A 26,898-nucleotide genomic window follows, 5' to 3' on the forward strand; every position below is an offset into this window, starting at 1 on the left:
AATAGGAGTTGCAGAGATCAGGCCACCGACGGACAATAAGGTCAGTCATAAATATATCAACAGTGATACTAGGATGTAAGGTCAACATTCATCTTAGAGTAGAGAAACTCACATTTTCCAATTTTGATTTTCAGAATAAAAACGGAGCTGCCTTTTCCTTCTTTGCCATCTTTTTAAAAAAACCTGCATGAAGATAGCTGACAAGTATAGTCATTAAGTCTGTTGACTCAACTCATTCTTGGGTAAAATAGAATTATCTAAACCTTATCCTACTCTCACAGAGACTAATACGTAATGATGCGTCCTAAAATTTTCATAAATTCCCTTTTAGGCACATAAATTTCAACTGACCGAATGACTAAAACTACATGATCTATTGTACAAGTGAAGAAATTGAATCATACACTATACATTTGGTCAAATCTGCATTAAGGGTGAGAATATATTCTTATTCCCAACATGTCCTCTCTTTTAGACAAATAGTCCCATATTTTTGACTAAATTAAATGCTTGATAAAACCTATGTGTATGCCTCTGATCGGGCACTTAATGGCGATAACTAATTAAATGACAATATTCTAATCTACTGTCATGTTTAACGAAGGCTAAACATGCTTTCCCACTTACTAGAGTTTCTCACACCTCAGTTGTGTTGGGAGTTCCTGGTGCAATTCGATACCTCACAGTAATCATTAAATGTTGTATAAAGGAAATGTGTTAGATTAATTTAATTGCCCTTTGGATTATGGGATTTGTCACAGGTACATTATACTATATTTGTAATTTCAGGTACCCTGTATACACATGCTGAAGAGAAAACTCTTTCTTTGTTGGTCCTGATGAAGGTGGTACGAGTCCACCGAAACGCGCGTCGAACTGGCGTGGAGATTCATGATTAATATCTGTGTTACCTCAACCTCAGAAATTGTTTAGGGTGTAAATAGAAGTGTGTGTAATTGTATGAATGAGCAGGTATGAATGTTGAGAAGTGTGTGGCAGACAGGGTGCTCGTTTCCTATCACAAAAAGTCTTTTTATATATATATTGAACTGTAGAGACAAAGGAACTATGTACTGAATTTTAATGTTTTATGATCATATGTATTATTGATTAATTTTTTAATACATATGGCAAAAGAGTAAAAAGAGAAAAAAGTATTTTTTGATACACTACAGAAAAAATTAATAAAATACCAAAAAATATATAAAAAAATAATTGTGTACCTGTGTTAATCTGAAGGTTTATTGATTAAGTATATCAGCTATGTTTTATGAAAAAGTATGTTAAGGCCATGGGGGAACTTCATTGTGTTATAGTAAACATTCTGACACGCTACATTGGGATGAGCGGTGCTATACAAGAATTTAAAAAAACCAATGAGAAGGTGCCATTTAAATCAATATTTGTGTAATTATTTATACGGACGGATACATTTTGCATTTTTACAGTGCACACATCTCTTACATAGGGAATTGAACAAAGTTAAAAAGCTGACTCCAAGTCACAGTTTATCTAATGTACTTGTTAAGTGATAAGCTGTGTGCCTTTATTTCCTTCCATTGCATTGACATCTGGATATTAGGCTCTAGAGGTCTCCCAGACAGGATGATACTTTAAATAAGGTCTTTGTTTGTGCCAAGCTAGAAGCGAAAATAAGAAAACTCCCTTGCGGTCGGCACATTGTAGCATGGAACAGAATGCAGACAAAATGCGGGCTCTGCTGAATTATGAGTCATGACCCACTGTAGGGAAATGCCACCAGGACAAATTCAGCATATGTTCCTTGGTCACTTGGATCCTAGATCTGGCTTAGAAATAGCTGGCAAGATCCTCCTACTTTCCAGTACTGAAGTAAGGTGACACTGTTGGCTCTCAATCATCCAAAATGATGCCTTGCCCCCTGAAGAATCTGATGAGGGGCCCCAAGTCTCCCATATCTCAAATATATTAATTGGCCTTGGGCTGAATGGAGAACACCTGAAAGGTTGGGCCCCTTGAGGGTTGGGTTGGACCCCTGCACATCATGGGTTCCAGCAACCTCAACATTCCACTGTTTGCATTATTTGGTGTGGTATAGTTAAATATATTTTATGAATGTGTTTTGCAGCTTCTATCAGGTTGAGTATCCATTGAAGAAGGCTAAACCATACCCAGGTCACCCATCCTGTGGGACAAATCTACTAACATTTGACACAGCGCAACGTAGCAAGATAACTTACTGTGCTGCATCAAATGGAGAGGGGAAGAATGTGCCATATCTCCTCAAATATGGCGCATTTCTGCTCTAATCTATGGGCTGGTGCACTAGTGGCTGCCAAGTGGCATTGCAGGCAGTCTTGTACCATTAGTTAACAGCAGTATTGTTTTTGTGCACAAAGATACACATTCCAGCACAAAAACAATCATCTGAGGCCTTTTTCTCTTTCTATGTGTACTGCAGAATGCAGCACACGAAGAAAGAGGGAAAAAAAAGGAGAAATAAATATATTCCTTCTCGTTACACCACCTCTGGGAAGGCTAGCATTTTGATGCATTCCCTGATTTACTATTGTAAATAAATCTGGGAATGCAGTAAAAACCATGAGTGGATGCTTGGGGACACCCAGGCTCCACCTCTGGAATGCCTTCCCAGGGCAGAGTAACCTAAGGCACCAACTTGCGATGTCTTGTGTTACTCCAGATTTAGTATGCTACGTATGGCTCTGCATAGCACAGTAAATCTCACTTGCCCTTTCATTGCTTTGTGTGATGCAAGTGTAATGCAAGCCCTTTGTAAATATGGGCATAAAAGTCTAAATGGGACATCAATCTACCAACTTTGCATTTTAAAGTCACTATCAAAGGGGAGGAGCTACGCTAGCAAACAAGATGGCCGCGTAGGCTCCCGGCTCTGCCGACCTCCCACTCCTGCCAGAAGATCCTGTTATTTATCCTGTTTTTGCGCCCTGCCTCCGTGTGCATTAACCGGACTAGAGGTTAATGGTGCGATCCCGAGATTTCTACCTGTTTGGTAGACATAGATGCGTCGAGTGGCAGTTTGCGGCCTAGACCAGCTTGGAAGCCGGGGTCTCGAGTACTGGCCCAGCTGGGTTCCAGTTGAACAACATCGGCTGTAGTTGGGTGACAGGGTCCGGTCCACCGAAGTGGAGGATTTCTTGGACCGATGTTGATGACGATTGGCTGACTTGGTGATTATCGAAGGAGGGGTGACGATGCACAATTGAAGCGGTGGAGGGGGGGTCCCTGGCCCGGTGGCCCGGTTAGGGCCCCGCCGGTGTTCGCTGGGTTGGGATCTCCGCCTGCGGTGGCTGATTCCGGATTGTTCTTTTAACTAACGACAAGTCCCCCTCTGCAATCATCCGTTCTACATCCACCTGTTTCCCCCTGGGAGACCGGGCTCTCTGGGGATGTGAATATGACCGAAACCGAGCGAGGAGTGGTGGAACGGACCGAGAGTGACCCGTCACTACGAACTGTGCTGGCAGCCATAGGGTCACTTCATGTTTGCGTTGAAGTACACATTCATACAATGATAGCTCGTTTGTCTGAGATTGGGCGGATTGGACCGGACCCTGCTCCACTACAAGAAATGAAACGACTCGAGATACCAAAGATGGCCACTTCAATGGAGGAAGCCGACCCCGTACTATGGGAAGTGTCGGAGCCTCTGACCAGTGGTTGCGGTGATGAGAGCGAACTCGATGCCGCAAATGGAATGTCAGGCCTACGATTGTTGCCGACTATGGAAGGACTACTTGATGTTCCCTTTCCGGAGACTTTTGATGGGAACTGTTATTGGTTTGAAACTGCGTCACTCCCCTATACATCGGCACGGCTAAGATGGCGGATGAAAAAACGTTGGGAGTTCATGACGGTGTGGGGAGTCTTTGGACCTGACGGAGTTCTCAGCGCTTTCATCTCTCTGCTACGTCTCGGTTTGAACTTTGCTACAGCTTCTCTGTGCTTTGACTATTCTGCGGAAGCGACAGTTCATCCGGAAGGGGCTCACACGTCTGATCGGAAGGGTCAAGGATGAGACTGAGTGACTGGGTTTGACATCGAGTTTTGCTGGACATGGGGTTTGCTAACATGATGCTTTCGGGAGGCTGGGCGGTGTTTGAAGTTTCCTTTGTTGCGATACGTATTTGCAGCCTAGTAGATTTTTTGACCTCAGTCTGGGGATTCTTGGTTTTTTCGGGGGGAGGGGAGACCGGGGGCATGTATGAAGATGCCCTCCTCCATTTTCTACTTTTTAGTATTTAGTTAGGTGGGACGACAGGCACACTGCTAGTTGGGGTTAGGCGACAGCCATATGCAGGGGTGCAGGGTGGGGGGATGGGTGTATTGTTTTGTCCTCATTTTTGTTTTCATGGTTTCTTTTTCTTCGCACTCTCCTTTACTTTCCTTTTATAAGTGTAGTTGGTGGAACATCCTGACTCTGATTGTATTCTAGTTTCTGGTGCTCATGCTTCTTTCATTATCCTGATTTGTGGGTGGGCAGGCTCTGAGGGCTGGCGCTTAATGTGGATCGTATACTGTGCTGTTGCATATCCTGATTCTCAACCATTAGCGTAGGCGTCTCAACCATTTTGTCGTTGCTTGGTATATATCCTGTTTCTATGCCTGTTCGCCTTATTATTATGTCTGAATGTATGGCACCTGGTATGTCTATTTCCTTCTTTGTCTTGAAAATAATAAAAAGATTTTTTTTTTAAAGTCACTATCAAACAGTTCCGCTACACAACAATTTTACACATCTACGTTATTTATGTGAAGCACATTAGGGATGCTGGACTGCAATGAGAGTTCCATACAGGTCCATGGCTTATACAATAATGGTTGCATAATAAGAAATGGGAAAGAGCATTTCTGAATTCTATGATTTACTCTGAATTCTATGATTTACTCCGTTGTGGAGCATTTACACGCTACAATATTGTGTATGTGATTCAGTTTTACAAAGTCCCACAGATCACAACAGACAATAACGTTTGTACTATATTACATTGTGTGAAGCTTTTACATAACACATGAGCACCCTAAGGTTTCTCATCACTGCTATATGATGCAGAGACAGAGGCGCCATGCAAGCCTTGGTTCAGTACATCACAAGCCACCTATACCTTATCCTGCATGTGGCGAGTGACTGCTTCCAACCAGTAATAGAGATATGCCTATAGCCAAAAATTACAGAGGGGAGGTAATTAAGGTAGTATTCACAGAGAAAAATATTTTGTGTATTTCAGACACAACTGTTAGGTTTGAGTGAATAGGTGGGTGGATGAAAGGACAGACAGAAGGACATGAAAGGAATTAATGCCAGACCTAGGGGTAACAAGAGAACACGACAGATGAGCTGAATCCCTGGATGGTATTCCTGTGAGGTAGTGTTTTGTACCCAATCCAAGGAATGGAATGGCCCTGGACCTTATGGTACCAAAGCGCATCAGACTCAAACAGTAGAGCAGGATGTGGGCAGACGAGCTTGGTCATCTCATAGGTGGGTCTTGGCCTGGTAGCCCCACGTGGATTCTAGCTTTATCCTGGATGTCTGCCAGGTGGCATTTAATGTTCTAATCCTGACTTAGAAAGCTTTACAGCCTATGGCCCTGTATGTTTCCTCCGGAATGGAAAGAAAGGTCACTCTCCCACCTCAGACCTACACGCCCACATTGTCCACTTACAGCACTGCCCACAATCCGTCATGCCCTGCTAATATAGGGGCTCCAATCATAGTGAAGTCACAGGAAACGGCTGTGGGTAACCTGAGGCTCATGGCATGAGGAAGAACTCAGGTATCATCCACATCATATTGCCATCTTCTCTGTGTATATGCATGCCTCAGATGGTCCATCTTCAACCGCCAACCCACCTCGTTCAGCCTCAACAACCTCATCCAACCAGCGAAACTCGGCCTAGCCATAACTCCCTGGTACCCACTCAACGTCCAGACCACGACCTTCATGTCCTCCATCCACTCTCAGACACCTATCGACCCCTGCCCCCACCATATCTTCAACCTCGGATCCAAAATAATCAGCCCTGACCTCACCAACCTCCTCAATGCTTCCATCTTCACAGCATCCTTCTCAGACAGATGGAAGCACGCAGCTATCAGACCCCTCCTAAAGAAGACATCAGCTGATCCCAGCCAATTCAAAAATGTACCAGCCGATCTCCCTGCTTCCCTACCCACCCAAAGTACTCTAGAAGACCATCAACCGACACCTCACAGACTACCTAGAACAAAACCGCCCACTCTATGCATCACAATTAGGTTTACAGGCCAACCATAGCACAGAGACCGCACTCATCACCGCAACTGACAACATAAGAACCCTTCTTGACCAAGGAGAAACAGTGGCTTTGATTGTCCTCGACCTGCAGCATTCAACACCGTTGCCCACCACATCCTCACTGACAGACTCCACAACATAGGCATTCAACAACATGCCCTAAAGTGGATCATCTCATTCCTCTCAGGGTCCACCCAGAGCATTGTTCTACATCCTTTCACCTCCGCTCCCAAGGACTTCATATGCGGCATGCCCCAAGGATCATCCCTCACCCCCACTCTGTTCAACATCTACATGGCCCCCCTCACTGACATTGTCCAATCTCACAGACTCAACATCAACTCCTACTCGGATGACAGTCATCTTAGTCATGTTGAGCAAGCCCTTGTCACCAGCCGCCTCGACTATGGCAACTCACCCTACAGTGGTATCTCCACCCAGCTCCTCAGAAGACTCCAGACAATACAGAATGCGACAGTCAGACTCATATCCTGGACCTCTCCAAGCATACCTACATCTCTCCTCACCTCAGAAACCTCCACTGGCTACCTGTCCAGAAAATATGCCAGTTCAAGACACTCACTGTCACGATTCATTCCCTGCACTCTTGTGTCCACCACCAGAGAGGTGCATAGTATGACTGTCCTCTGTTCTAATAAGGGCCCAGATACTCCCTTGCATGCATATCCTGACTTCCATCCATTTGGTCACTATTTAGGAATTGACATCCATTACCAATCAATACCGGGTTTTGTGAAAGCCAGCCTGCTCATGCTTGAAGACAGCCTGCTAATGTTTGCCACCCTGTTACCTAGAATCCCCTGCTCACTGCTTTGTCTCCACCCCTGCAGGCCAAGGATGGGTGGAGGAATTCAGCTCACCTGTGGCTGGCTGCTGTTAGCCTGCTCACACCTGACGCGTGTGATTACTGTGAGCTCCTTCAAGCCCCAGCTCCCTTCAGTTCAAGTTTGGTCATTGCAGCTGTGCACCGGTGAGACCGACCCTTGTTTACAGTGTTTCCTGAGCTTTTGATATCTGTGTTTCCAGTGTTTCCTGAGCTTTAGTTATTTCTTTATTCCTGGACTATAGCTGTCCTTGTTCCTGAATTAGCACTGCCTGCAGTGCTACCTTGACTCCTGTGCTTTAGTAATTCCCTGTTCCTGAACTAGCACTTCCCGCCGTACTACCTTGACTCCTGAGCCTTAGCTCAATTCTCGTTCCTACTCCAGCACTGCCTTCAATGCTACTTTATTTTCTTGATTCCTGAACCTGCACTATTCTAGCATACCCTTGTAGCCTCCCTTTCTGGTTATCCTTTTTCAGTTCCTGCCTTACTTCCCATTTCATTGGTTCCATTCCTAGTTTGCGGTCTTTCTATTCCTGCTGTCTTGCATGTTTGTTACTTGCTTTCTGCCAAGTGTGTCCTGTGATTTTCTTCCTTTCCTGTTATGCACTCCTTGCTAGCTCTTTGTCTATTGTGCTTGTGTTTAGTTCTACCCCCTTTCTGTTACTGCCTTGCGTGTTTGTGTTTGATCGCCAGGATCCGTGGGCACAGCGGCCAACCTAGGTGGTGTTTCTGGTTCACGGTGAGTATTGTCTTTGCGTTACATTTATAACATCACCATAGGTATCAGCTCCACAGACCCTGCCTTTTCATGCATATCTTATATGTGGGTATTTGCAGTCAGTATCTGTAACAGCAACTGTGTATGTGGAACGTACTGAGCTTCAGTCTTACTGTGTGGAGCTCCTGAGTGATTTACCCCACACTCCCTTTGTTTTTAATGTTGTTTCACAGATATGTCTTGCACATTCGTCCTGTGTGTAGTTTTTTCTGAATACTAAATCACCTCTTGAGGGTATGTCCTTTCTGAGCCTTAACTCTTATTCTCTTGTACAGAGCTTCCTCTTTGGATTCCCTTTCTTCTTTGACTCACTGTGTGATCTTGGGCAGCTCTGTACCCAGTATTCTGCTTACTTTATCTTCCCTGGCACCAGTCATTGCCAGCGTCCCTGACACATGCCAGTGTCCCGGACTGAGTCCTGACAGAATGACCAACCCATATTTCCAGGGTCACTTGTGAGGTTTCTTTGCATTATGTTAGCTATTGTTTTTGTTTAAAACACACCCAGTTGGTTCTTGCCAAAATGCTTAGCATCAGATCCAGAAAGTCTGCGTATGTTGGCAGAAATCCATTGTCAAGGCAGCTCAGTTCTGTACACCCCATTAGAAAGTTCTTATACTCTAGAGATTGATTCATGGAGCTAAACAGACTATTACGTGCTGAATATTATTCCCTGTGGTTGCTGGTCCTTCTATGTTAGATTTTCCTTCTAGCTGTAACCCTGATCCTCACCTGATGTCAGCCAGTGATCTACAGGATGAAAACGAATTTCTGCAAACCTTGTTAGCAGCAGAAAGAGAAAACAGTGATTCAAAGAGTGCTACGGTTAGGGGGACTTTTTCTGATGTATGTAATTCAGAGACCCAAGACACTTTTTTCTTTGAAGACAACTTACAGTATCTATCGATGCCTTACCAAACTGGTAGTTTAATGAAACCAGTTAAAGCATATTTAACCACACAACGGACAAAGAAAAAGCAGATGCAGGTCGTAAACTCTGTTTCCATTTGAATGATATAGCACAGTCTTGTGACCCAGTAAAGACCACAGTCCCTGATACTAGAACACAGGCAGATACTTGCCAGTTTGAACAAAATCCAAGATTTAGTTCTGTGCTTATTGTAAAATTTCCATGCCTACCACTGTCCTTGTAGAGAAAGATCTGCAGTCTTCACAGAACATAATTAAATCTAAGATTTCTGAATTACAATGTGAGAATAAAATGTTTCAGACTGTTAAAAAACTATAACCCAGAGTGGAAGTGGGAATCTAAAACCCCTATACAAGACTACTTTTCCACCTCAATGTTAGCCTCCTTAGAAACGGAGAGTGAAACCTTGTGCTCTCTTTTGGGTTCCCCTCAGAGCTGGTCCAGTGATTGTGTGAACAATACTGTGGCCGATCATTCAGCTTCCACTCAGAAGAGCTATAGTACCTTGTATCACAGTGATGTTAATCAAAGTATGTGTCTGAAGTCTGAATTTTCCAACTCCTCTGGTTTTTTGTCTTCTAGGGCTAAATTACATCTAGGTGCTACATCTGAGATGTGTCCCTTCACTTTTCAGGAACCCCAAATGCTAGGCAAAACACAAAATATCTCTTTGCTTTCTTTCCTGGTAGTGAAGTCAGTTCTATCTCAGAGATAACACATAGACAGGCTATTGACATACAGACAAAACCTGAACCGGTGACCCACATAATCCCTGATGTAACAATATCCTGTGATTCAGACCACACTCTTGATTTAACTGCTGCAACTGAACCCAACCTCCTCATTGAGAAGTAACAAAATTCGGACCCCTTGTTTGCTCTCTCCCCTTCAAGTACACTACGTATTGAGAAGTCAGGAAATATTACTTTATGCTCTGATGCATCTGTAACACCTTGTAATATAGAGGAAATTGAAAACCTTTCCAAAGACCAAGTAATCTCCTACCTGTTTCCTCTGACTAAGACCTGTGAACTTCCAAATGGTAAAGGGAGTCTGGTCATCTGAGACTCTAAGATGAGCAGTTTTCTTAGCCATCCAGGAGAAAGCGCTTCAGTGTGTTTTAATGAGCCACGGACCTGTGAAGATTTCACTATTGACAACAGGGAATCTACTGTTCACGGCCTATCGCCATTCCCAGAATTTAAAGTCTGTAATCCTTGTGCCTCTCTGTCATCAGTTTGTTTTCTTGCAGAGTCTCCATATTCCTCAGCCAGCCTGCTGTTTTCAGAGTCTCAAGAGTCCTCAGCCGGCTTGCTGCTTTCAGAATCTCAAGAGTCCTCAGCCAGCCTGCTGCTTTCGGAGTCACCAGAGTCCTCAGGAACCCTGCTGCTTTCGGAGTCACCAGAGTCCTCAGCCAGCCTGCTGCTTTTGGAGTCTCCAGAACACTCCACCGGCCTGCTACTTACGGAGTCTCTAGAGCAGGGGTCTCCAAACCGGTCCTGGAGGGCCGGATCCATGCCAGATTTTTTGGATATCCCCATTGAGATACATGTAGTTATTTTAAAAATCTGGCATGGATCCGGCCCTCCAGGACCGGTTTGGAGACCCCTGCTCTAGAGTCCTCAGCTTGCCTGCTGCTTTTGGAGTCTCCAGAGTCTTGAGCCAGCCTGCTGCTTTTGGAGTCTCCAGAGTCCTCAGCCGGCCTGCTGCTTTTGGAGTCTCCAGAGTCCTCGGCCGGCCTGCTGCCTTTGGAGTCTCCAGAGTCCTCAGCTTGCCTGCTGCTTTTGGAGTCTCCAGAGTCCTCAGCCGGCCTGCTGCCTTCTGAACTTCAGCCTGCAGCTTGCCTGCCTTCTGAGCCAGAGCCTGCAGCTTGCCTGCCATCTGAGCCCGAGCCTGCAGCTTGCCAGCCTTCTGAACCAGAGCTTCCAGGCTGCCTGCCTTCTGAACCAGAGCTTCCAGGCTCCCTGCCTTCTGAACCAGAGCTGCTAGGCTGCCTGCTTCCTGACCCTGTGCCTCCAGTGGGCTAGCCTACAGAGTTCTCAGCACGTATCCATTCAGAGACTGAACCTCCAGCATCGGAAAAATACTCTTAACAGGAGGTAAGCTGTTGTAGATTGTAATAATCACTCCACACAGTTCTTGTGGCATCTGTTTAACTGCAGCACAGAATAAACGTCTCTCTCACCAGCTGACCAAGCTCCAACTGCCGAGGCTGGAATTTCAGCTGGATGAAGTCACAACACAGAAGTCATAGAATCATTCTAACAGCATGTAATGAATCAACACTAAAGAAAGACTACAATCATATTTACAACATAAGCCTCCAGGGCCTGGGTCTCCTGTATACCCGCTACCCGCTTCCAAAGTCTCCTGCATGTGTGTCTTCTGTATGTTTTCCTCCAGGGCCAGAATTTCAGGTCTGCTTCTTGTCACCTCCTTCATCTTCAGCCAGTTTGCCTTTCACCTCTGTGACTCCTGCCAATCCTTTATGTGCATTTTAACCTACTGTCAATCTGCCTTCATTTTCAGAGTGCTACTGCAGCCTGTCCTCTAAACATCAAGCACCTTTGATTCAGGCTCCTCAGTCCCCATTACTGGATTTGGATGCTGCTGTTAATTTACAGCCTATGATCCTCCCCTCCAGAACATCATCTTTTTCCTGCAGTTCTCTGGTATCTTGTACTACATCAATGATGGAAATTAACTTGCTACTTGGGAGCATAGGCTTTGAATCCAGTTCCAGAGTCCGGGAGCCTGTCTTTGGAGGGGGTGTACTGTCACAATTCACTTCCTCCACTCTTGTGTCCACCACCAGAGGGGTGCATAGTTTGACTTTCCAGTGTTCTAAAAAGCTTCCAGATACTCCCCTGCATGCATACCCTGACTTCCATCCATTTGTTCACTATTTGAGAATGGACATCCATTCCCAATCCATGCCGGGTTTTGTGAAAGACAGCCTGCTCATGCTTGAAGCCAGCCTGCTAATGTTTGACACTCCGTTACCTAGACTTCCCTGCTCAATGCTTCTTCTCCATTCCTGCAGGCCAAGGATGGGTGGAGGAATTCAGCTCACCTGTGGCTGGCTGCTGCTAGCCTGGTCACACCTGATGCATGTGATTACTGTGAGCTCTTTTATGCCCCAGCTTCCTTCAGGTCAGGTTTGGTCATTGTAGCTGTGTACCGGTGGGACATACCCTTGTTTACAGTGTTTCCTGAGCTTTTGATATCCGTGTTTCCTGTTATGTCTTTATGCCTAAACTATAGCTGTCTGTGTTTCTGAATTAGCACTGTCTGCAGTGCTACCTTGACTCCTAGCTTTAGTAATTCCCTGTTCCTTGACTAGTACGGCCTACAGTACTACCTTCACTCCTAAGCCTTAGCTCAATTAGTGTTCCTGCTCCAGCACTACCTTTAATGCTGCTTTATTTTTTTTATTCCTGAACATGCACTACCATAGCCTTGTAGCCTCCCCTTCTGGTTATCCTTTTCCAGTCCCTGCCCTTCTTCCCATTTATTTGGTTCCAGTTCCTAGTTTGCTGTCTTTCTATTCCTGCTGTCTTGCTTCTATTACCTTGTATGTTTGTTACTTGCTTTCTGCCAAGTGTGTCCTGTGATTGTCTTCCTTTCCTGTTAAGCACTCCTTGCTAGCACCCTGTTTATTGTGCTTGTATTTAGTTCTACCCCCTTGCTGTTACTGCCTTGCATGTTCCTGTTTGATCGCCAGGATCCGTGGGCACAAATGACAACCTAGTTGGTGTTTCTTGTTTACTGTGAATATGGTCTTTGAGTTACATTTATAACATCACCATAGGTATCAGCTCCACAGACCTTGCATTTGCATGCATATCCTATATGTGGGTATTTGCAGTCAGTATCTGTAACAGCAATTGTGGATGAGGAACTTACTGAGATTCAGTCTTACTGTGTGGAGCTCCTTTGTGCTTTACCCCACACTCCCTTTATTGTTAATGTTATTTCATATATATTTCTTGCACATTCGTCCTGTGTGTCGTTTTCTGCGCGCTAAATCACCTCTTGAAGACCTGTCCTTTCTGAGCCTTAACTCTCTTATTCTCTTGTACAAAGCTTCCTCTTTGGATTCCCTTTCTAATTTGACTCACTGTGTGATCTTGGGCAGCTCTGTACCCAGTGTTCTGCCTACTTTGTCTTCCCTGGCATCAGTCGTTGCCAGAGTCCCTGACACATATCAGTGTCCTGGACTGAGTCCTGACACTCACACACACCTCCAAAGTCCTCCACAAACAAGGATCTTCCTACATCAACCACCAGCTGAACTTCCATCTTCCCTTGAGACACCTGCGCTCCACTTCACTCACCATCGCGCATATCCCCTGCATTCATCGCACCCACAGCAGGGGCTGCACATTCTCCTACATCGCCACCAGGGCCTGGAGTGACCTCTCCCTACACTTTCGAATGACAACCTCCCTTGCAGTTTTCAGAAAGCAACTCAAGACCTGGCTTTTCGAGGCAGATGCAGCAACCTCAGTGCCCTGATACCCCTAGGGGTGATAGTGCTGAGCTTTAGAAATGATTGATTGATTGATCCTGTATGAGTGTAAATAACCTGTGGCCTCAAGCCCTGATATCCCCGAAAAGTTATTCCCTCATATTGTCCATGCCCTCATGCCTGTAATTCACCAAATCAGATTTTAAATTTAGAAAGAGGTAACATCGTAGCAGGTTAGCAGGCCAACTGGTTTCCCAACACTGCCCAGGAATAAGAGTTCAGCCGGCTGGTAGAATGACAAGAGTATTCTGGCAGTGCCTGTCTTCCAAATCTTGTTTAAAAAACTACTTGTGTGGCACCATCTTCTGCTACGATACATATTGAATACTGGTTGGAAGGGTCTGATTAAAGTAAAAGTATTGAGCTCAATAATACATGGCAGACTATGGGTTCCATTTAGAAAAACCCAGGCCTGCATGGTGCAACATGAGGAAAGGAGATAGAAGAACCCCCCCCCCCCCCCAGACAGATTTGAGTTGCACTGCATTCCTGTAAGCTGTGTGGACATACACTGGAAAGCATGAGAGCCAGGCTTCTACTGTACACTTCAAAGGGTGCTCCATGATCCAGAGAAAGGTCAAAGGGATAGGGCCTTTGCATTTTTCAGGAAGAAGATAGGGCTGATAAGAGACATCCACTGGAAAGCGTGAGAAGCAGACATCTACCATACACTTCAAAGGGTGCTCTTTGATTCGGAGAGAGTTCAAAAGGAAAAGACCTTTGCACGTTTCAGGAATAAGAAAGGGCTGATAAGAGAATCATAAGGATAAAGGCTGGATCCTTGGGTACACCTTTTCATACACATTTCACTGTGGCTGATATCCAGGTGTGAACTCCAGTAACTCTCATGGCCTTTGTTGTGGGACTATCAGTTCTGGAGTCACTCCTACCGTGACAGGGTATACAACCTTTACCACGCAACTTTTACCACGACCTACCTTTACCACGCAACTTTTACAACGCAGGACCCTTTACCACGCATACCATTACAACGCTGGTATTTACAACGCAGGTACCTTTACAACGCATACCATTACAACGTAAGTATTGGTAAGTATATAATTTTATTTAAAATATTTTAGGTTTGGGTTTTGGGTAAATGGGTATTTTTAGGGTTCATGGTCAGTTTTCAGTTTTTGGGTAAATGGGTATTTTTAGGGTTCAGGGTCAGTTTTCAGTTTTTGGGTAAAGGGGTATTTTTAGGGTTCAGGGTCAGTTTTCAGTTTTTGGGGTACAGGGGTATTTTTAGGGTTCAGGGTCAGTTTTCAGTTTTTGGGGTACAGGGGTATTTTTAGGGTTCAGGGTCAGTTTTCAGTTTTTGGGGTACAGGGGTATTTTTAGGGTTCAGGATCAATTTTCAGTTTTTGGGGTACAGGGGTATTTTTAGGGTTCAGGGTCAGTTTTCAGTTTTTGGGGTACAGGGGTATTTTTAGGGTTCAGGGTCAGTTTTCAGTTTTTGGGGTACAGGGGTATTTTTAGGGTTCAGGGCTGGGTTTGGGTTTTGGGGTTCAGGGGTATTTTTAGGTTTTAGGGCTGGGTTTGGGTTTTGGGGTACAGGGGTATTTTTAACATATATATTTAAAAATTAATAAATAAATATTAATATAAATAATTAAAATATTAAATATTAAAATAATAATTTATTAATTTAAAAAATATTATTAATAATTAAATTATTTTACCATATTATTTACTTACCTATACTTACGTTGTAATGGTATGCGTTGTAATAGTACCTGCGTTGTAAATACCAGCGTTGTAATGGTATGCGTGGTAAAGGGTCCTGCGTTGTAAAAAATGCGTGGTAATGGTCTGCGTGGTAAAAGAACGCGTGGTAACGTCATATATCCACCGTGACAGACTACTTTCAAGAGAAGAAAGGGCAGAGGAGTGGGCACTTCAAGAGGAAGGTGACACCCAACATAAACGTCAAAGACTCGGGTTCTAAATCACATTTGCTGTCTAGATATGGACTATAAGGCAAGCTTCAGACCCCAAAAATTGTAATCTGTCAAACAGACAGTCGGGGTATACAAGAAGGAGAAGCTCTGCAAGGTTTATGCCTGTGGCCAAGACTGATGGCCAAGGCATGCAAGAGTCCCTGCTGGGTGAGGGGCATCACAGAGGGAATACAAAACCACCTGCTCTAGAAACTGGAGCACTAGGGCCTGCCTGCCTCGTTTCTAAGACCAGTATAACCTGTGGGGAAGTGAAGAACGATAGAGTTAGCAAGGCCCAGTTGGAAATCCTGTTGATTGGATTCCCTCAGCGAGGTGTGAGGAAACAACTGCTGCACTGATCGGGTCATTGCCCATGTGCAGGACTAAGTCAGTGACTCCTGTATGCCAGGGAGGGCCACTCTGAAGTGAGCTGAGGATATTGCTGTGCCAATTGGGCTGGAGCCCATGTGCTGTAAGTGGCCCCATACAATAGGAGGGGCCACCACAAAGTGAACTGTTATTGTCACTGTGCTGATTGGGCCACAGCCCATGTGCATGGAGGAATTGGTGCCAGGAAGGGCTAGCATGGACAGATTACTTTGTGGAGTGGGCCATAGCCCTCAAGCAGTGACAAGCCGCTGTGCAGGCATCTGCTGTGCTGATCGGGTTGGTGCCCATGTACAGTATAGGAACAGTGACCCTGTATGCCATAGGGGATCATCTGGACAAGCAATAAGTGTGACCTGACGAGGACCATTGCCAGAGTGAGGCCGTCGTGCGAACCCCTACACTTCTATACCACGATGTGGGACCTGCATCAAGAATTTCACACCACTTTCTCCTCACCATGGGACTGACCAAACCCCTACCATGCCAGGAGGGGTTGTGAGGAACCTTTGGTTATTGCAGGTGCGCAACTATGTGTGAGGAACTCTGGGATTGCTGAGTGCAGCCCATCTGGACTGCATGCCTTGAACTCAGCTGAACCAGCCGCTGCCAGTCCAGCACCCGCAGAGGGGGCGTGCTCAGGAACTCCAGACACTCTGACTCTACAGGTCGGGTATGACTGTATTTGGGCCAGCCATCCCTGGGGGAACTTGCTTGCTAGACAGCACTGTGGTACTGGAACACGTTTGACTTTAATACCGATTTGGAGCGGATTCCTGCGAGTTGGACCATTAGTGGGGCTTGCCCTGGATGTTGCCTATAGTGATTGGGAATAACCACATCACTAGAGTGAGGAAGGAGTGGGACATAGGGAACGGCCTAAGAAACACTAGGGCTCTGACCTCAGAAGGGATTGGGTATTTGTTTGTGAGTGTCCGATTCCCTTTTGTGTATGTAGCGGTAAAATAAAATATTACTCTCTTTTCATAAATGTGATTATTTGGCGTGGACAATAAGTTACAGCTGCACACGTTTTGAGTTGTGAGTCCATGTTCATCCCTTTGTATCCACCTCCCCCCAAGAGAGCCTTGGACTGTTTGGACCACGCTATTCAGGTCATCAAATCAAATCAAAAATAGCTTTATTCGATTTCTTGTCAAAATCACAAAAGCACACATAAAAACAATATGTTCAATCTGTAATAAAAAGTATCCCCACCCTGCAGAATTAATATTGTTTAAAACAACATTTCATATACATTTGGTAGGGAAAAAGCACATATAATACGCCCTATAACACAATAGTATCTCTCGTTCTCATTACATTTTTCAGATAACAGGCCATTGAAAACATAACTAACTCATTTTCTAGGCACTGTAACCGTAAAAAGGCAATTCTACATTGTCTCAGCCCTTGTTTTTTTTTAAATTAGTAAAAGATAGTGTTTTCTAGTGGGTGCATAAAATTTACAAAAGTAAGTCACATGCAAGGTAGACTGTGTAGAGATCCAATCACATGGGCAGGGCTCCAGTATTTGTGACCAGTTTTTTTTTTTTTAAAGTAATCCATCGATGTATAATCCCCATACGAAAGCGTGTCAATAGTATTCTGTCATAGCCACCAGTCACAGAACATAAGTATGGCTGAATACCTATAGAGACTAACATACAGTTATTCTCCTTTACCGAGGTTTTAACACATTCGATATCCCAGAGCTTCTCCCGGAGATAAGCATCGTATTCTATTTTAAGCCCTTTTTTTGTGACTAATTGGAGTGAGTCTGGGTTCTCAAAGTATTCACAATGTCACAAGGTATGGGCTGCATCCCTCATGTGTTTTAGCCATGGGATAAGTAGAGCCCTGTCCAGCCCCAGACAGTCCAGAATCCCTTCACGGTTAAAAACTGCTTCCTCAGTTTTCCATATCTTAAGCCATAGAAGTAGTGGGCACATTTTAATATAATCCGCAATATATCCCAGACCTATTTCTGAGTGAGATACGTAATGAGATGATGATGATTTAGGTACCCCTAACAAATATCGAAAGAAATCATTTTCACGGACCTGGACAGAAGTCACATCATTATAGCCCCATAAACCCGCACCATAGGTTGCGGTTGGTATGCATTTAGCCTTGTAAACGGCTACCAGGTCTGCAATGGTCAGCATCCTAATTTACGAGCAAAACATCTAAGTGCCCCTGTCACCTTGACAAATGCAAATTTCCGTGCTGATATAGCCGCTGACCAGGAACCTGTTTGTTGAAAACTGATACCCAAATATGCAAATCTTTCTGCAGATTCAATTACTTTATCATTAATTAAGATGTTACATTTCTTTGTTAACTTAGTCCCACATTTCATGCTATAGGTTTTGTAGGGGTTTACTATCAGGCCCCTTTCCTCCATGTAATCAACGAAAAGTGTCACAGCTCTTTGTAGCCCTATCTGTGTCCTTGACATTATGACAGCGTCATCCGTGTATAAAAGAATGGGTACGTGTTTACTGTTTATACGCGGATAATCATTTGGGTGGTTTGCAAGGTGCCTACCCAGACTATTTATATATAGGGTGAAAAGAAAAGGTGCAAGTACGCACCCTTGTCTTACACCTTTTTGAATGTTAAGCCTTTTCGTGCACTCCCCTCCAGCCCCATGTCTAACCATAGCTCCTGCATCCCTGTAAAGTTCTTTGATAAATAATAAAATATTTTTATGGATGTCCATGTCATTTAAAATTACCCATAATTTGCAATGTAAAACACAATAAAATGCTGAGCTTAAATCTATAAATGTTCAAAACAGATTGCCCTGCTTTGCTATAGTATATTTCGAGATAATTAAGTTGAGATTCAGACCCTGTTCAATGGTCCGAGACCAGCTCGGAACCCATATTGAAATTTGCATAAAACCTTTGTTTCCTCTGCCCAAAATTGTAGTTTTTTTAAGATGACAAGCCCCACCACTTTCAGAGAAGAATCTAAAAGCGAGATCGGACAGTAGTATTTGGGGTAATTTCGGTCTCCTTTCTTAAATATTGGTATGACCACCGCATCTGACCAAGTATTTATAAGACCCGAGCTACAACATCTGTTAAATAAATTTAATAACAGTGGAGCCCAGAGGTCTATATTACATTTAAAGACATCAGCCGGTATTCCGCCTGGCCCGGGAGCTTTGTTTGAGGGACTTTCTCGAATAGCGTCCTCAATTTCCTTCAATGAGAAGGACACATCCAACGGGAAAGGTCTTGTACCTGATTGTGACTCTTGTTGTGCTTCCATCCCAGTGTCATGATTATCACTATACAGACTGCTGAAGTATTGCACCCAGCAGTCCTCCGTGATTGCCACGTCTATTACATTGATATCATCCCTGAAAAATAGTGGAGAATTTACCACCCTCCAACATATTGTGTTATTCTTATTAATGCAAGCCTCATGTAGATTCTGCCATGCCTCCTTTCTTATTTCAAGTCTATTTGTCAATGCCTGTTTATACGCAGTCCTAGTCAGTCTTACGGTGCTATTGTTTCTGGGTTTTTCTTTGAGTGCGCTCTTTAAATTTTTATGGGCTGCTGAACATGCCTTATCAAACCAGCTGCCCACTCTATTGTTCCTTTTTTTCTGGTTAACAAATAATAAATGTTTGATTTTTTGGGAAATCATTCCAAAAGATATTTGAACCACAGTATCATTTTTTTCTAAATCTAAACAAACCTCAACATCTTTTTTACATTCCATCATTATATTTTGTAAGAAGACCCTTGGTTCGACTTTTTCCCACTTTACTACATAACCATTTGCCCTGGTAAGATTTATTTCCACCTGATACCGTTTTTGTCTGTCTACCGCAGTCTTTGTGGTCTCCAGCTCTAACCAAAAGCAAAATGGATAGTGGTCACTCAACACCATCTGGAGAGTTTGAAATGCTGCCACCTTTCGATGGTGATATTTTGAAACCAATATAAAATCGATAATGGAGTTGCACCCTTGTCCATTGACTGTTGGCTGAAAACCCACCTGGGGGGTGCACAGTTCGTTCGTTTAATACAAATCGAACCGGAATATAATCCCATTCAACAAATCACCCAAATGTGTGTGGGTAAAATGAGACACTCCCTCTCCTTTCTCCTCAGTTATGCCACATATTCCGTTACTCCCATGTTTGCATAAAGTACAATTAAAATCTCCTCCCCACACAATACAAATATCCCCAGTAATTTCCTCATATTGTTTGCTCAAGTCTGATTCCAATTCCTTTATGACCCTTAACATGTTATTTTTCGGAATATTATTATAAAAGTTAACAATGATAGTGCAAAAGTTTCCTTCCAAAAGTTTCCTTCCAACCACAAAATTACAAAATGATAATATTGGGACTTATTAATAAACTTTACACATCTGGTTCTTAGCATGTTGGACACATAAGTGCTAATGCCTCCCTTATTACGGCCATAGGCCCCACTTATTGCGGGTGTGTGATAGGTCCTAAAGCCCTGCATATGAAGTTCTTCACTCTGCCATGTCTCCTGTAGACAAATACATGTGTATTCTTTTACCAATTTGTGCCAGAGGGGATTTGAGACTTTCGGGCCAGGCCAGCAACATAATATACAAAATAATATGTTACCACCCACTTTCTCCGTTAGATCATCATCTATTTTGTCACAAATTATAATCGGATTCAACATTCGAGCCTCAAGGGTACCAGTGATTTTTTCTTCTTCCTGATTTCGCTTCAATACAATCCTTTTGCTGCTAGCTGTAGTACAATTTTGTAGGATCTTGTCTTCTACTATATTAGTACCAGTTACAGAGATCAAAGGGCCTGGCCCATTTTGTTCTTCGGCTACAGGTAGTCAGTCAACATCTTGTAGAGATGCTAAGGACTCAAACCTATTCTGTGTTGATATATTATATTGTGCCCCTCTGTTTGGTAGCGTTTGTTTTTCCCAGATATTATATCTGTTATGTACCATTGTGTCGAGGGGATTCCAGCAAGCTGGATTCTGCAGTCTCTCTAGTCTAGGTTGGGAGTTATACAACTTTTTCGGTAGGTAAAAAGAACCTAACAAATGGAGGGACATTTCTCTCTCTAAAATATGATTCTTACTGCCCATTGTGTGCAGCACAGTTTGAACAAGTCTTGGGTCTCTCAAAGTTAAAACAATGCAGTCCCCCCGTCATTTTTCTGTAACTTCCCACCCATCCTATCCGCCTCACCATTTTAAAGTTTTCAAAAAGTGCATTGGTTAAGCCTGTTTTCCCCCCCAACCAAAATAAGGTTTTATTTCGAAGTGATTCCCAGTGCTCTTTTCTGTATGTTGTAAAGGTGGTGCATTTGCTATGATTAAAACATATGGAGTTGCTGCAGGTGGCAGATCTAAATGTGTGCTGCTTTTCACAACTAATTGGTCAGTAGCCTCTATTCTATGTCCTAGCTTCGGCCTTAGATGTTCAGTGCTCCCGTTTTTATTATTACCATTTGCCAGTTTTATCTCTGAGTTAGTGTCCATTGTTTCCTGTATAGGAAAACCCCCTTTTGATGGATCATTTATGTGTGTTAACCCCGGTATTAAAGAGTGATGTTGTTCAGATCTATCATTAGCATCATAGTTGTTCACGTCATTTGGTTTATCATGTCTGTTCTTGTTATCAATTTTTATTAACTGGGTTAGTTCATCCACTTTGTCATTTAGTTTTGAAAAGACAAAATTTCCAAGGGTCTGTAGGGCACCCAGTTTTTTGGTTATATCAGATATTTCAGACTTTAATTTGTCAGCTGTATCAGCTATATCACTCATTGTGCATTGACCTGGGTCTATCATTTTTTGGCCCTCTTTGCTCTTGGGCAGGTTACCATTTGTCTTCTTTTTCTTAGTGGCAGCTTTTTTTTGGGCATTGCCTACTACCGCTGTTTTTTTCTGAGTTTCATTGATTTCCGGTTTTTTTTGCCCTTTTGAGGGCGGTTCTGTTACCAATTCCAGGCTACTCTCCTGGATGAGATCACTAGTATTTAATGCAATACAACCATTTCCCATCTGCCCTTGTGGGCCATGAATTATATTACTATCATTTTGAAGAATCTATGACATAATATCGAAAGACACAATATCGTAGTACAAAAATATCGACACAAATATATCGACATCAATAATATCGACATCCTATACACAACTAAAAACATAAAAAAATATCGGACATTAAATATCGAGCTACATAAACATCGATATCACTAATATCGACAACATATATATCGCAATATTTAATTATCGACTACTAAAAAATATAAACAGTAAGTAAAAAATATCAAGAGTAAAATTATCGATAACAATATCGTATTTCTAGAAATATCGAAAATATTTATTAATATTCTATAACACTTTTTAACATTTAAAATTAACATTCACATTAAAATACACATCTCATAACAAACTATAAATATAATTACATTTCACAATTAAAATATAATAAATTCGATAGAAATTTAAATAAAAGTATTTCAACACATTAGATAAAATTATCTCTGCAAAACATTAATTAGCGTTTGCCTTATATAGATAATAAATACACAAACTGTTTTTCAAAAATACAAACGAACCAATAAAAACACTGCTAACATAAATTAACCAATAGCAAAACTAATTACTAACTCCAAACCACTATATAAACAATTAAATCCTACAAACAAACTACCTGACAAAAAAAAGACAGGAGAAAATACTGTGGATACATTTGGATACATTCGACTACACCTACAAGAACATCAAGATTCAACCTACAAATCAGAGGATTAAAAGTAAGTAACTGCTAAAATGTTAAAAATAACAAACAAGAATAAATAACTCATACATATCTATTGTATATTATCTCCTAGCACTACAGAATACTCTACTAATAAAGAACAGAGAACAACACTGAGAAAACCAAGATACAACTAACAAAGTAAGCATGTCCATAGATTTGTATAACAACATTAATAAGTTAAAAATAAAACCTAGAGCATAAAACGTAACTGCTATCTAAACGATTTATCTACACATTTACCATAAATAAATGTGTTTTTTTACAGATAAAAAAAAAGAAAATACAGGCCACAACTGAAGATTAGATACATTCGACTACACCTACAAGAACATCAAAACTAAACATAAAAAACAGTTAATAAAAAGTAAGTAAATAAAATGATGTCACTAAAACTAACTGCTACATTGCTAAGAATTACAAACATGATTTAATAACTAATGCATATCTACTTTTTATTTTCTAGCACCACTAGGACATACTCTACCAACAAATATCAAAACTGTAACAGAAACCCAAAAAATATATCTGAACAATTAACACAAATAAATGCATTCTTTTTTCAGGAAAAGACAAAACAGAAAATACAGACCACAACTAAAAAGAAAATAACATCATAATCACAGACTGAATTTCAACAAAGGTAAGCATGCACAATATAAATGTTTATAATTTCAACTTAAAATACATATATCTATACTTTAATTAATTATAAAATATATTTCTTATAGATTAACAAAATGACAGAAGGAGCAGAATTTGTTACATGCCAAAAAGGACAACTATTACTCTGCTACATGGGTTACACTTATACCCAAGAGAAACAATTTCGGAGGAAAGTTAATTGGAAATGTTGCAAATATTACTCCAACAAATGTTATGGAAGGGCAACAACTAGAGAAGCAACTGTCCTTTATACCAGGGAACACAACCACCCACCAAATATAACCCAAATAGAAGTCAGAACAGCATTAGAAAACATTAAAGAAGCACGTAGAGGTTCCCAAAAACCAACAAGCTTAATCTTAAAAGAACAAATTCTCCACATACCTAAAACAGCCACTACCCAAATGCCTAATATAGTTTCCCTAAAAATAACAATATCACGTACCAAAAGAACAACTACCACTACCACTCCACCTCCTAAAACATATAGCGATATAAATTTAACTCCTGACCAAACTATAACTTTAAACAAAAGACCTTTTGTTATTTACGACAACGAAAACAACGAGAAAAGACTAATAATTTTTGGTACAGCCATAAACCTAATCAAACTCCAACAATGCCAATATTGGATGATGGATGGAACTTTTAACATCTGTCCCAAACCTTTTTACCAACTCTACACAATACATGGCTTATATCAAAACTGTAACATACCTCTACTTTATGCACTGCTTCCAAATAAAACGAATTCAACATATATGGAATTATTAAACATTATCAAACAAAAAACTAATAACTATTCCCCAGAAAAAATTATACTGGATTTTGAACAAGCAATGCTCTCAAGTATTTTAAAAATACACACCCACACCTGTATCCAAGGCTGCTATTATCACTTTAATCAGTGTCTTTGGAGGAATTTACAAAAGACAATCCTAAGCATAGAATATGCAACAAATTCATCTTTTGCATATCAAATAAAAAAACTGACAGCACTAGCTTACGTTCCTGAAACAGATGTGGCCGAACACTACAGCATTTTAATAGACAGTACATTTTACAAACAAAATGAAGCAAAATGAAGTCCCCTCTTAGACTACTTTGAGGGTACTTGGGTAGGTAGGCTCCATAGATCTGGCCACAGGAGAAATCCAAAATTCTTAATACCCTGGTGGAACGTTTACAGAAGTACCTTAAAGGAGAATCTAAAACAAAGAACGCTGTTGAAGGTTGGCACAATGCCTTCCTCCAATCAACAGGCAGAACTAAACCAACATTAGAAAAATGTATTAAAAGCCTCCAGAAAGAGCAAAGTTATCAAGAATTCAGAATGGAGCAATCCATTACTGAACTGACTCCAAAAACATCAAAACAAACCAAGCAAATGCACAAATACCGAGAGCAACAAGTAAAGCTCTACCCTAGCACAAAAGGCATAGAATACCTCAATTTAATTGCCAAAACACTACTGTAAAGTACTCTAAGCAACAAACAATTCCTTTAAAAATATAAAAAAATACAATATAAAAACAATCATATATTTTATCTCGAAAATAATGAATGTGTGCAATATATTATATTAAAAAATATATACACACATTAATAATCTTAAATACATTTCCCACCAGCAATAAATAACATTTAAAACACTTACCAAGCATATCCCAAATGCTGTAGAATCCATTTCCACCAAAACAATCCAGTTTCGAAAAAAAGTTGCCAAAAAAAAATGAAAAAAATACAACTGTCCCAAAACAGATAAATCCATTCTACGAAGGTCGTTCGAAATACCATAAAAAACACGAACAATGTAAAAATATAGAATAAACGCTCCAGGAAAACCGTAAAATTTAAAGAAGTGTATAAAAAACATTAGCTAATAAAACTAACAAACACTTCTTTAAAAAAAAAAAGCTTCCTTCCGACATCCCGAACTCCTGCAAGAGAAATGCATAAAACATACATTCCCACCCACATAAAATAACACAATAAGTCCTACTAAAAGTAATACTAACATAATATTTCACTTATTAAACTTTAAACATCGAAACACTAACTCTACACACAAGCGTATACAACGCTAAAAAGTACATAAATTCAACATACACAAATACAACACATCAAAACGCCTAATACAACAAACTTACTTCTAACAACACTAAATAGTACCAAACTACTCTCTAACTTAGTTTAAAACACACTTAAAACATATAAAACAAACCTTACCTTCAGCGACATGAAGTGTTTCCCAACCGCAAGCTCAACTTCATCCAAATGACACAAAACGACCTAAAGCGGTTACAAAATAAATGACTCAAAACTAAATAACTAGATAGAAATGACAAACTTATTAATTAATGTAAACAAATTATTCCTTTACAAAATAAAAAATGAATACTATGTTAAAAGAAATTGTGTTTTTTTACTTGTATTAAAATACTTAACAATGTACATATTTTGTACAATTATAAAAATAAATATTATAAAATACATAATATTTATTAATATGATTGTAAAAATCTTGAAATTGTGTTTAGAAATGTTTCAAAAATGTTTTTTAAAATGTATATAAATAAAGCTGTAATACAATATTTTCTTCATTTAAAAATAGTTAAAAAAATTATTACTATTTTTATATTAATATTAATAGAAAACTATTATGTACAAACAACATGTATATCAATATATACATTGTATATATATTTTGCAAACATAGTTTTTTTAAATTCTAACAATACTTATATCTATATTAAACATGTTCTCTTTTAAAAAAATATTTCAAAACCAATTGAAAATGGAAAATGAAACATAAAATATTTTAACAAATATATGAATAAATATATTTGTATTAAATAAAAAATGTCATACTAATGTTTATTTTTTGTGATGTTATTAAAAAATTAAAAATGTAAACATCGATATTATGTCACATCGATATTTAAAATTCGATATTATGTCTAGTTACCCATTTGAAACACTCGAGCCCTCCTTTCCCACTATCCTGCCATGTGACAGCATTTCCTCTACTGTGGTAATTTGTTTTTCTATAGCCCCCATAGCACCCTTTAAATATGTCAACAGTGTTTGTTGTCCTCCTGGTTGTGTCAACTCAGTTTTACCAGGGGAAACAGTCACTATTTTTCGTTTCCCCATGTTTTTCTTTGAGTTTCAGCAACAATTACCAATAGTAGGTTTTACAATTCCAAGAGCGAACTAGATATCCCAATTGTCACAGGCGTGGTAGCAATGGTCTCAATGCACCACAGTCATTATTTATATACAACAACCAACCTTAAAGGGGGATAGCTCAGTCAAGTCTATAACAGTCTATGACGGGCTAAGACGGGCCTGTCTTGGCCCGGTCTTCGCCCGCGCGCGTCCCACGCAGCGGGAGTTGCGTCTGCCTCTTCTAGTGCTCCGAGGCAGAGCTCCACCCCTGCCCCGCATTCAGCTCACCTGGGGCCGGGGGCCGATTAGGGAGCATGTATAAAATGCCAAGTGCCTTCGCCAAGGAAGTCCAGTCAGGGAGCAATTTTAAAAGCAAATAAAGTGCAAATGCAGAGGCAGAGGGTTGTGGCAGCAGAAACAAGATTTTCCTCTCCTTAGCAGCAGATACAAATGGCGTGTCCCGCGCAGCGGGAGTCGCGTCTGCCTCTTTTAGTGCTCCGAGGCAGAGCTCCACACTAGCCCCGCCTTCAGCTCACCTGGGGCCGGG

At 41.3% G+C, this 26,898-nt stretch overlaps 1 protein-coding gene across 2 annotated transcripts in view; it reads right to left on the minus strand.

Moving 5' to 3' along the window:
• Positions 1-26,898, minus strand: part of LOC144819610 (uncharacterized) — a 1,262,544-nt gene that overhangs the window by 1,059,428 nt on the left and 176,218 nt on the right. The window contains exon 1 of one of the 2 annotated variants that reach the window (XM_078677432.1): positions 25,410-25,468. The exons of the other annotated variant lie outside the window; for it this stretch is intronic. The gene's annotated coding sequence lies outside the window, so the exon portion shown is untranslated. Of the gene's footprint in view, positions 1-25,409; positions 25,469-26,898 lie in introns of those variants that run through there. 2 annotated transcript variants of the gene reach the window in all.

Source organism: Lissotriton helveticus, chromosome 2_1 (assembly GCF_964261635.1).
Source record: "Lissotriton helveticus chromosome 2_1, aLisHel1.1, whole genome shotgun sequence".
In the NCBI taxonomy this organism is placed as follows: Eukaryota; Metazoa; Chordata; class Amphibia; order Caudata; family Salamandridae; genus Lissotriton; species Lissotriton helveticus.